The sequence below is a fragment of the Hyaena hyaena genome, unplaced genomic scaffold (genome assembly GCF_003009895.1).
Source record: "Hyaena hyaena isolate Hyena2069 unplaced genomic scaffold, ASM300989v1 scaffold_104, whole genome shotgun sequence".
Taxonomy (NCBI): Eukaryota; Metazoa; Chordata; class Mammalia; order Carnivora; family Hyaenidae; genus Hyaena; species Hyaena hyaena.
In genome coordinates, this window is record NW_024080736.1 from 1,426,139 (window position 1) to 1,434,517 (window position 8,379).

Below are 8,379 nucleotides of genomic sequence, written 5' to 3' on the forward strand. Positions count from 1 at the left end.
CCATGATCTAATAAGCAGAAAAAAATTCCAATTACATGCAGCATAATTAAACGCATAAAATATATGCACATGTACATATATGCATATATATATAAATGCTTGTATATATGTATGCACATACATATACACATACATGTGTATAAAAATATATTTACGCATATAGTTTTTAATGGAATGCCAAAAAGAAAATCAACTACTTTATGATAATAATATAAATATTTAGCAATTTAATATCCATTCCTCTTAACTTAAAAAATAAAGTCCGCCCCCATGCTGAGCAAACCCAGGGGTTCCAGGATACAAGCTCGATAGAACCTCAAGAAAAGTTCCGCCCCTTCCGTTCACAGCTCATTTTGGCCTTACCTGAGAACTCTCATCCATTCCTCCTCACAATGACCTCTATATGACAACCCCAGACCATAGCTTTCCAAGGACCCACAAACCACCTCAAATGCTCTTCAGATCATACCCATGAACCCATGAATCATGCAAAACAAGCATAACCTCAGAAACAAAGACAATCAGCAAAGAGCCAAGCCCAAATTCAATTATGAACCCTGAAAGGATATAGTACTGTCACATTCAAGTTTCTGGGATTCTCAAAGCCAACTTGCCGACTCAGTGAGGGACTGTATCACAGTTAAAAAGCAGTATGAAATCATGGACAAATCAAAGAACTAAGGGCCAGGAGACCAAGGCACAGTTAAAAGGAAAAAAGAAAAGTTCTTTCAACTACAAAGAACAGAAAACTAAAAACTCCAGCTTCAAGCAGATGGGTAGAAAGTAGCTGGCAAGGTCTCAGAAACCTCACGCAGCCAGAGGCCATAAGGCAGGATGGCAAGTCATTTTATTAACAGATGAAGCTTCCTTGAGCTGGTGAGGTCTAATAAAAGACTAGTATTGCAAATGGATCAAAACATAATTTTAGCACTGATGCCCCCACAAGAACAGTATCATAACCGTCTTCTAGTTGCTTTTTCTGTAGCATCACCACCATCTAAGTTTAATAATGAGAGGCCAAGACACTATAATGCACCAAGAAAATTAGTTCTTGTGAATTATAAATAATAAAGATTAAACTGCCTTTCTTAGCAGGGCATTTCAGCAAAAGATAAGCAATCTGAAGGACTAATTAATACAATCATTAGGAAAGAAAGTTTAACCTTTTGTTTCTGTTGCTGTGTTCTCAGTATCTAGATGCACAAAAATATACAGTCATTTGTGACAACACACACACAGCAGATAACAGGAAAAACAAACTATTCAATATGTCGCCATGTTCGTGGGAGCACAGGGAGATTACCACTCCAGAATGCTGACGCAGAAACTGAAGGGCCTCTCAACTTCTAATCATATGCAGACAGGATGAGTCTCTGTGCAGTTACTCATTCAGGACGTAAGTAGAAGATTAACCTACCCTCACTTCTTTTCAAACAAACTCTTGACAAAGCGGCCCACGGTCTCTTCAGAATACGTCCATCACCATCCAGTCTGTTCCAGAAGCAGCCAATTCAGTCAGGACCCGCATCTTCAGGTTTCCACGGTCTCCCCACCACCCCGCATCACCGCACCCTGTCCCACCTGAGTCTCCCTGGCCAGACACTCTAGCTAAGTCTCTCGTCCCCTCCTCAGGCATTGCCAAGTTGTTGTTTTCTACATAAAGCTCTCCTAACCCTTACTCACCTGCAGCTCACTGCACTGGGTATCACCCAAATAGCCCATCAGAGCTCTTTATAATTTCTGAAAGAGAGAAAAGGAAGCTTTTAAATACATAGTAGAAACCACTTTTGCTGATGTATCAGTTCTAAAGCGTTTGTATCCAACATTCACAGCAAATGGTCTTTTGGCCCATAGTATTTCAGAAAAATGTAGCCTAGTCAGCCAGGACCAAAAGTCCTGAGATAAGAGACCAGAGATAAAAGTTTGGTTTCTTGTTGCTATTACTTAGCTGTGTGACCTTGGTCAAGTCACTTGACTTCTGCAGGCCTAAATCTCCTCATCTGGAAAATAAGACAGACTAGGTAGAAACAGCAGAGCACATTCCAATGGAAAGCACACGGGCCTTCTGAGACAGAAGGCCTGCCCCACGATCTACCAGTCTTCATGACATTTGTTAGCTAGTTGTTCACATTTAGCCTAAATTTTCCCCTCAGCAAAACAGAAATAACAACAAATATCTTCGGGTTGTTCCGAGAATTAAAGGAGAGATAATGAGTTATAAAAAGACTATGGTAAACACACTGTGCGGTTTATCATAAAATTCTACAGGTGGTAATTACCACCATTACCCCCAGCCCTAAGGTTATATGAATTCAATTCACAAATATTTTTTTCCTTAAAGGATCAACAAATCAAAATGGTACCATCCTGATAATGGAATTAACTGGGTGTTTCACTAACAATTCAATTACACTTATCTTAAACTGATGGTGGTTTAAGATTATCAGTATTACTTAACATCAGCAGGAAATAGAATAATAGTCCCTGTATAACATCTAAACTGGTTCAGTGGCCGTGTCGTCCCTGACTTCTCCCTGCTTTCCCTACTGCTAGTATAAACACCCCAGCGACAGAGAGGTCTTCCAAAAGCCAAATGACACCAACGGTTTTCCGTGGTCAGCTCAGGGGAATACAACTAAAGATGGAGGAAAGGGAACAAAGGCTTTTTTCTTTTTTTTAATCTTCTTTACTTTATAGACTTAAGTACTGCTCACACTTGTTTACCACAGCATCATTGGTTTTGCATAAAAACAACTGTTTGAAAACTATGTTAGTTATATACAGTTTGCCTAGTGACAGGAAGCTCCCCTTATAGGAATATTTTCACCACAAGGAGAATTTCCACAGAAGAAAGCAAAAAGGCAAATTCAGATGTGCTGAGAACACCTAAAACATGGCATCGAAATAACAAAAATCACAAACATTCACACTTCAGAATGGTTCAGTCAAAAAATATGCCACGCATTCTTTGAAGATCTAATGATGAATCAGGGGTTTTTTTGGTTCAAAAGCAAGATGAATATACAAACTCTGGTTTTACCAGACAACTTCCTGCTCTTAGAGAAATGACCCAGTACAATTTATACAAGTAAACAAGTTGACATGACTATCTGGCAGTATGCTGAAAAACTTTCAACTGGTTTTAGACAGCTGACAGCTCTTAAAAATTATACTACCTACAGAAATTCAAAGTCTTCACACAACATCTACAATTTTTTAAAAAAGGAATAACTCTATTAAATTCAGGCTTACTCAAAAGCATTATCCCCGCCAGTGCTGAAGTGACAAACCACTATGTTTTACGTTGCTGCTGGCCAATGCTACACACATCCTGACTACACCCATCAATTTAAATGAGCCGTAAGCTGGTATGTCCACATTCTCCACACATCACATAGTTCTTTCCCAGAAAATACTTCAAAATATTACTTAGAAATCAAACTGTATTTGCACGCACACTTATCTAAGTGTAGGAGAATCAACAACCATAACAGTTTGCTTGTAATTTCTAAGTAGCCCCTCCTTCTACCTTGTTTATCAACAAGTTAATAAACTTGGCCCAAAATCTTCTATGCATTTGAAACAACAGGCCAAGGATGTTATTTCTTGTGCTGAGCCTGTGTTTGGATGTTAAACACAGTCTGACAATTACAGACTAACTTGCATTCAATATTAATACCAAGCCTACCTCTTTCTTGGACAGGGAATAAAAATGCATGTACAAGATCCGGTCTACTTATTTGTAGGTCCCTCTGCAATATTCTTAGCCTTTCATGAATATGCCATGTATTTTTAAACTACACGAGGCCCTCTGGAGGTCAGCAGGGTCTCTCCCATCATTTTGGTATCTCTCCCCTCCCCCGTTCGACACTGGCCAGGCCCCAGATGTATACTGAATATTTATATTTATAACTGAATATTTTTGATATTAGAAAATGAAAAATCTTGCTAACAGCAGCAAAAAACAAGTCTGTCCCCTGATAGAGAAGTACTCAATGACTCCCCAAAACTACAGCCTTACCTAAAAATAGTGTCCTAGCTTCTCAGCCAAGAGCATAGACTAAAAAAGCTAGGTCTTTATTCAGCTTAAAGACAGACTTCTACTTTGCCCCAACCTTTAAGACTAAGGCATTTCCTATTTTAGAATATTTTGTGTAACAACTTGTTTGATGGCCAACCACTAACTTCACTCTGAAGTGACTACTGACAATTTACATGGTCTACATGTATGAAAATTGTGGAAAAGTACTGACACAATGCAGACCACACGACACTCAGCCACAAGAGACTACCTATTTCTAAATATTCAATTTTTTTTAAGTTTTTATTTTTATTTTTTTTAGTATTCTCTACACCCAACATAAGGCTCAAGCTCACGACCCCTGAGATCAAGAGTCCCATGCTCCTCCAACTGAGCCAGAGAAGGTGCGCTAAATATTCCATTTTTTAGACCACAATCAAATATCTCCACAGGCCAAAACACAGATCACTGGATCCTTTCCACAAAATAATCTGTAAAATTAAAGAGATAAATAAATAAAAATAAAAGGTTTTGACTGGGAGGTCTAAGGCATGAATATGCCTCTATCTGTAAGCTGAAAATAAATTTTAAAATCCACATTTGCTCTGCAAAGAGCAAAAATAAAAATCTATGGAATATGCACAGGCACTAAGCTTCAAACACAAGCATATGTGGCATGTGCACTTCAAAAGGGTCTTGATTTATTTATGTCCACCTTCCTCTCCCAAGTTTGTGTGTATATGGGGGTTTTTTGTTTGTTGGGTTTTTTGGGGGGTTTTGTTTTTGTTTTTTTGGTAAGGCAAAACGTCAATAGTATGCCTTAATCTTGAAAAAATATATAAAGCACAGCTTATTCTTCTTAAATAGATATTGTGATAGATAGGAAAAGTTTGTGAGAGGATTTCAAAATGCAAAGACTACCCATATGTGTTGGGGAAAACCACACACACACGCACACACTCACACCCACAGTGACCAATTTTCCATAATAACTTTACATTTTCTCAACAAATCATAACAAAACATTTTTAAAGTTGAGAAAAGTGCTTGTGAAAAATGTAAAATTAGCCAACTTCTCTCCTCCTTATTGAATACTAACTGTTCACGAACACTTTATCAATAATGTCCTTTAAATCCAAAGCATTGTAAATCAGATTAAAGCAACGCTTCCAATTCATACGTCACGTGTGGCCAAAAGATGACAAACCAGTCTTAGCCCCTAACAAGCTCAAAACTCAACACACTCGTTTTTATTTCAAAATAACCCTGTGACAAGTACTATTCCAGTTTTTAGAAAATAAAAGGAGTGACTGACTGCTGCCTAAAATAAATCTTTCCAATGGAAAAGGTTGTGCTTAACAAGAGTCCCAGGAACTGTGGACATACAAAATCCACAGAAACAATCCCTAACACTCAGTGTGGAGTGGGTGATGGCTGCCAATACACACGAGAAATTAAGACATCCAGTTAGAATGACACAAGGAAATTTAAATACAGTGAACCCCTGATGAAGACATCGGATCAAGGAGAGCTGCAAATAGCATTTGGCTGTGGATAAGCTCCACTATGGTTGACACGTTTCCTTCCTAAATCTAGCCCTGCCTCTACACCCATTTGATTGGTTGAGATGTTTGGAAAATAAAGATAGTTCCATCAATTTACTTAGTTTCAGCCTCACCCCTATGCATTAGTTAAAATAAAGAAGGGGAAAAGGGAAATCATTCTTAAGTCCAGTCTCACCTTACACATCTCACCAGCACCGTAGTTCTTTAGTGATGAATTACTTCATCCAATTCCTGAGGCAAACAGAAAAGTAAAATGTGTCTGTACAACACCAACCAATGACAGACATCGTCAGTAGCAAATACTCTATCAGCCCCCCAAGTGAAAGGGCTTCTAAAGTATAAATGGAAAAAGTTACCAAGATGGTAGAGCAAGCAATTTTGTAAAGGATTCTGTTCTAGTTTAAAATAAAAACACTTCTCTTTTCAACCTGATGGAAGAATAGACTATAAAATTCTCTTAAGATCCAAAACGTAAACACACACACAGAGTCATCTCTTTCAACACTGACTGGTCTTACTTTCATAAAAGGAAAAAAAAAAAAGAAATACAGGGCAAGAAACCTCATTAATATAAGTTTAAGAGAGGGCAAAATTAAGAACAAACTAGCCAGGACAACCCCTCCCTCCCCATCCCACCTCCCACCCACACGCGGCATCCACTGTCTCTAGAATTATACATATTAACGATTTGCCCGAAAAGCCTAAGTTGTGAAGGAGAAGGAATAACAATTTTGAGTTTCAAACAAAACCGAAGGATCCCAATCCAAGAAGAATCCTAAGGCCCTTGGCTTCCAGCCCTGTCTGAAGGATCCTCAGCTAAGTGTAGGGTGCAGAAAGCTCAAATAATTTGAGGGGAGAGGAATCAAAATTCCCTAAATAAATCTGCAGTCCCTCAGCCCTAAGAAAGGGGAGTCTCAAAAGAATCTCCCGGAAAAGATAGTCTGTTTTTATTTTTGTTGATGCGCTTGCGGGCCAATGAGAATTTCCGAGGAGGGGGCGGAGAAAGGGGGGGAAGTGAAGCTCGGGCAACAGCCCTGGGCGGGGGAGGAAGGGGGCGCACCCCTGACCCACTTTTGCCGACGCCCACCCTCGGCCCCCGCCCCCCCCCCCGCTGCGAGTCCGAGCCCTGAGGGGGCGATCGAGCGGGGCGTGGGAGGCCCGCACGCTCCCCACCCCCAGCCGCGACCCAGAGGAGGGCAGCGTGCAAGGCGGCTCGACCCCCCCCCCACACACACCGGAGTGCCCGCGGCTGGAGAAACCTCCCACAGGCTCGCGGCCCAGGTCTGCAAAGCCTCCTCCACCGCCTGGGCCCCGGGCGCCGCGGCCCCCAGCGGAGGGGAAGGGGACCGAGGAGGGGAAGAAGCTGTAAACAGCCCCAGCGTCCGGGCCTCGCCTCGAAGAGCCCCGCTTCCCAGGCCCCGCCGCGGCCGCCTGAGTCCCCAGCCCGTCCGAGGGCCGCCCCTCCCGGGGCCCCGGGGACCGGAGGGGAGTCAGGTCTCCTCCCCAGAGGGCTCCGGCAGCTCGCGGAGCGGTCCCAGCAGCAGAGAAGGGGGAAGTCAGGACTTACCTGTCATTACTTTCTACGCCATCTTGGATCCACTTGTCAACGTCCCCACAAAGCATTATGGGTAAGAAAGAGCCTTTAAAGTGACTCCCCCCCTCGGCCCCCGACTCCCGCCTCCCGCCGCCGGCGCCGCCCCTCCGGCCGCACCTCCCGCCCGGAAAGTTGCCCCGGCTGGCGGGCCGGCCCGGGCGCCTGCAGACCGGCCCCCTCCCCTCCTCCGGGCTGTTTGCATTTAAAATTCACCCCCATTTAAAAAAATGTGGCTTTGGGTTTTCCTCTTTGCTCCTGCCTCTGGGCTCCCTTCCCCCCACCCCTGGCCTCCACGCCTGTTCCCTTTGCCCCGCCGCCCTCCTGCCCTGGCAGACACCCCACGTCTGCATTTAATCAGCCCGAGGTTTCCCTGCTGCTGGCAGCAGAGAGCTGCTCATTGATTTATTTATGCGCATTTATGCGTCTGTTACTGCTCTAGATCCTCGGTGCCCGGAGGCGGGCTCGTGGCCGGCGCCCTGCCCCGAGGCAGCCGGGGGTCGCCTGCCGGGCCCTGGAGCCTCGCAGCCCCGTAGGCGCTCTGACTCCGGCATCCGCGGATGGAAAGTTGCCTCTGTCCTAGCAAAGCGCTTCGGGGCCGTCGGGCTCCAGGACCTGGGCGGACACTGTCCCCGAGTCAACCGGCGTCAAAGCGTGTTTGGGGGTTGGGGGGGGGAGTAAGAAGCTAAATGCAACTTTTACCCGTTTGCTCTCCCTCCTGCTGTCTCCTCCCCTCGGCTGGTAACGTGATCCGCGACCCTCTGGCTCGGGACGCCTCCCCTAGGAATGTGGCTTTGGGCACTGCCTTATCCACCCTTTTGCAGTCCCGGCTGAGTGTGGACTGTGACTTCCTGGGGCAGGTAACTCGGGGGCGCAGGCTGCGGGCTCCGGCCCGGACGGGGGGGGCGCGCCGGGGCTCCGGGAGAGTCCGCGAGCGGAGAGAGTCCAGGGCTGGAAGGAGGGTGCGCCCACCGGGGTCCACCTGCCGGGTCTCGGCGGGGCGGCGAGCCCCGGAGGCTGAGCTAGGGGAGCACCGCGGGCGCCACTCCCGCCGGGGGGTTGGGGGGGCCGTCCGGAGTTGCGGGGGTACGCTATAAGGAGGGGGCTACGGGACTCGGGGCGAGCAGCCCACGCACGCCGCAGGGGCCTCTTCTCCTCCCGGCCGCGGACTGTTTGTAGGGCGCAGAGCTCTCCCCGATACC

General features: G+C 45.2%; 1 protein-coding gene across 5 annotated transcripts in view; it reads right to left on the reverse strand.

Annotated features, from left to right (window-relative positions):
- HELZ (helicase with zinc finger) overlaps nucleotides 1-7,198 on the reverse strand; it is a 160,751-nt gene extending 153,553 nt beyond the window's left edge. For 2 of the 5 annotated variants that reach the window (XM_039235931.1, XM_039235927.1), the window contains exons 1-3: nucleotides 7,154-7,198; nucleotides 5,762-5,817; nucleotides 1,684-1,740 (exon numbers count right to left, since the gene is read on the reverse strand). The gene's annotated coding sequence lies outside the window, so the exon portion shown is untranslated. The remainder of the gene's footprint in view (nucleotides 1-1,683; nucleotides 1,741-5,761; nucleotides 5,818-7,153) is intronic. The other 3 variants (XM_039235929.1, XM_039235928.1, XM_039235930.1) reach the window with 3 other exon arrangements.
- Nucleotides 7,199-8,379: the final 1,181 nt, after the last annotated feature.